This window comes from Wyeomyia smithii, chromosome 3, assembly GCF_029784165.1.
Source record: "Wyeomyia smithii strain HCP4-BCI-WySm-NY-G18 chromosome 3, ASM2978416v1, whole genome shotgun sequence".
Lineage (NCBI taxonomy): Eukaryota > Metazoa > Arthropoda > Insecta > Diptera > Culicidae > Wyeomyia > Wyeomyia smithii.
The window spans coordinates 166,056,323-166,060,093 of NC_073696.1; the positions used below are offsets into that span (position 1 = coordinate 166,056,323).

General features: G+C 36.4%; 1 long non-coding RNA gene across 1 annotated transcript; it reads left to right on the plus strand.

Annotated features, from left to right (window-relative positions):
- Positions 1 to 390: 390 nt before the first annotated feature.
- Positions 391 to 1,021, plus strand: LOC129732825 (uncharacterized). Its single transcript, XR_008729359.1, has 2 exons — positions 391 to 745; positions 814 to 1,021. It is a non-coding gene; the product is annotated as an uncharacterized LOC129732825 (long non-coding RNA).
- The last annotated feature ends 2,750 nt before the right edge of the window (positions 1,022 to 3,771 follow it).

The window sequence follows — 3,771 nt, forward strand, 5'->3', positions numbered from 1 at the left end:
TATCAATGACTCAACAAAATACTGCATAGCATACTAATTGAATAATAAGTTTGATAAAAATAAATTCTTTATCGAAAATATTTAGGCTATTTGACTGAAATATAAAAAATGCGTACCACGAGCATCGGTAGTTCTAAGTGGGGAGCTGCATAGCCGCAAGGCTACAAAGTCCGCTTTGTTAAGCGGATGCTTTATATTAATTACGTGCAGGATCTGTATGTGGCCGCAGCCAACAGGAAGCTGAGACCTATATCTGGTGTGCTTCAAGCTTCCCAATGCCGAACTTGAGTGAAACGAACCAGCACAAGGGCACCCGAAAAAAAAATAACATAAAAAAAACTTAAAAGTTGCTATAATTGTACATAGTTTATGTTTTTCATTGTGAATACATCAATTTTACATTAAATATCATTGTTCAGAACAATAAAAACACTGTGTTTGTCATTTTCATTCATTGTTATGTATCTTAACAGCAATTTTTTAGGCATTTTTCATAAATTTAGAAGTCACTGACAATGTCTTCCATAGTAAAATTATTGTCGATGGTAGACAAAAGACGTTGAGACTACTGCAGCTGCTGGGACTATTGCGACTGTTGCTGGAACTGGTACCGACGATGAATTGTTGCCTCTAAGCAGCTCCGTGGAAACTCTTGGAACTACATTACAGCATGGTTCAACAATCAACTGGAAAGTTCAGAAAGCTCCAAAGGGATTGGTAGATTTGCCTCTGCGGGAATGCCAAGGTAATTTAAATTTAATGTTCCCGTTATGAGAACAGTTGCTTATGTTTTTACTTTATTTTACTTCTTAGATACGAACGATTCAGCGATTGCGACATCGATCGGGCAAACAAGCCAACACAATTGAAAAGCTGCGTACATACACATGTCTTGTGGTTAACAGGAAATGATTCCAATAAATAAACAAAAAGAATAAATCTTAATTTAATTCAATTTAATCTGTTTACGGTATTTTAGATGTGAAAATGATCAAAATAAACAAAAAGAGTAAAAACTCAATTTATTGTGAACTTTTGTTTAATGATTACAATACCCTTTCCGACAAGTCTAGCGTAGTAGTAAAGTTTATTTATTTTGCTCGTTTGGTTCAGCGTTTACCGGTTCGTTTGGTTGTTCTTGCTTCAGACTCTGCGCCACTCTATCTATCCACTCTTGTCATACCTGTCCACTTCTGGGTTGTATATATAAAGTTATATGCGAATTAAGCGCTATTCCCACTGCTTCCGGGCAGTGTCCAAGCCGTGGTGCAAATGCAATAAAAAAACGAAAATATTTCACTGCCACATAGGGTAATCGTTCCATTATTCATCTCAGCACCTAGGTGCACCTATATTAATCTTATTTCTCTCATTTGTTCAATTCCCCGTCAAATTTCTGCAAATTTTGAAAGTAAATCTATTTGCTTCTCGATTTTGTCAAGTGGTTGAAAGTTTTACGTTGAAAATATGGTAACATTTGACGATAAATTGATCAGAAAGGCGTGATGAGATTATTATAAGAGCGATTACCCTAGTAAAAACTTCGCAAGTTGCTACCGTGCACTCTCCGGGAAGCAAAAAATATCGTCGGCAACGATATTTTTCATTCGCACGGCGACAACATGACACTTTCCCGGACATTACACGGCGGTTTGGTGTGAACAAGATCGAAATAGCGCTGTATTAATAATAAGAGGCACGTCATCACTTCGGCTGTCGCACCTGGATATGCGAATGACCTACACAAGTCTAATTATTCATGAACTCAAACACCTGCGACATTGTAATATTGATACACACTTTTTATTAAATATAATAATTGATTCGATATTATTTACTAGTTGAACCCTTCCGGCGATGCTCGGGATAGATTCGAAATTAACCGTTATGTGCTCGACAAAAAACACCCTTAAATGCCCGACGGGTACCCGGGTATCCATAAATTGAAACTCTTGTAACTTTCACAATTTTCATCCGATTTCAATAGTTTTAGTACTCAAAGATTCAGCAACTCTACTATCTCCATTGGAATCAGTGTCAGCGGTGCTCCGAAAAGAAATTCTTATTCTCGGAAATCCGTTTTTTTTTCGGTAATATGTTTTGAAACTGAGGATTTTTATGAATATTTGATAATATTATTGGAATAATTACAATTGATGCCTCACGTTCCGGATATACCCATCTTGGCTGGCATTCGGCCATTTTTTAATCTTTTACAGAAACCGGAGGTCGCCATTTTGATACTCTAAATGGCCGCTGAGGTCGTTTTCAGGTCTCCAGACATCATTTCGATTCCGAAAGTGCTCATATAGGGTGGTATTTAGTCAATTATGGCTGTTTTCCAGAAACCGGAAGTCCCCATCTCGGTTTTCTAAATTGCGTCTGGAGTTGATTTCCGGTCTATAGGCATCATCCCGATTTCGGAATTATCTATATTCGATCGTATTCGGTCAATTTGTTTCTCTTCCAGATAGCGGAAGTGGCCATTTTGGAATGCAAAATGGCGTCGGGGGTCGTTTGACAGTCTCTAGATATAATACCGGTTTTGAAAATATTCATAATAGAAAGTATGTGACATTGTGTTATCCAATTGTTTTGTATGTCCACTAGAAGCCCCGGTAGAATCTGTTCCGTAAGGGCCATTTCGAAGGCATATCACTATAACACCATAAAAATGGCCTATGGAAGTAGTTTTATAAACTTCGGACCAATAGTTGTAAGATTCTGCTCGAAAATTCATGAAATTCTTCAGTTTTGCAACATATCTCCGAAAACCCAGATTTTCGGCAATGAGAAAATACTTTCGAGGCACCGCTGAATCTGATTTCAATGCAGAGAAGTAACTGAATCTTTTGATGCTAAAAGTGTCGAAATCGGAAGATAATTGTCAATGTTACAAGAATTACAATCTATGGGTACGCGGGTACCCCGTTAGGCATATTGTTATTACATAAAAATTAATGTTATCAAAAGTTCCCTTTTAATGAGCTTTGATTGCAGTGAACTATAAAATTCCGTTTTATGAAACTTTAAAAGGTACCCGGCAACTCCGTCAAGCACATAACGGTTATACGAATCATTTTTTTTATATTTCTCTGCCGCACCTCACTTCAGAAATATTACGTTTCACCTCTGATACTCCAATCGTCATTTTAAATACAAAATCTATTGGGCTGTTGTGAATAATTTCTGGCCTCTGGGCATCATCCTGTTTCTGAAAACACTAAGATTGGATGGTATTTGACTACCTTGGGCTGTTCGCCAAAAACCGGAAATTACAATCACAAAATTAAATATGGCAGCTGGAGTTGATATAAGATGACCATTTAGGGTTGTTTTTTTTTTTTTTATTCTTAAGTTTAGGTTTAACAATCTGCAAGATCAATCACGATTGTTACAATATTTGTTTACATTACGTATTTGATGAAATTAGCTTCGTGTCTGAGATTGGCGGCACACATTTATTTGTCATATATTATACCGTTCCAGCAGAAAATTGAAAAAAATGTTTTGCGTGCGACATTAGATTTTTTTACCTTATGCACAATGCGCATAATGTCGCATCTAGTGCACCATTTAGCGTAAAAAACCGCATAAGTTCGAAACGCGGAAAAATAAAGAATATGGATATTCAAAAACATCACTTCGCGTGCACATTTGAATCAACGATTTAATGTGATTAAAATTTATCAATTTTGGGGCTACTAACTTTCATGATTTTACATGTCTTCGTAATTTTATGAATAATATCTCATTTTTATTTATCAGATT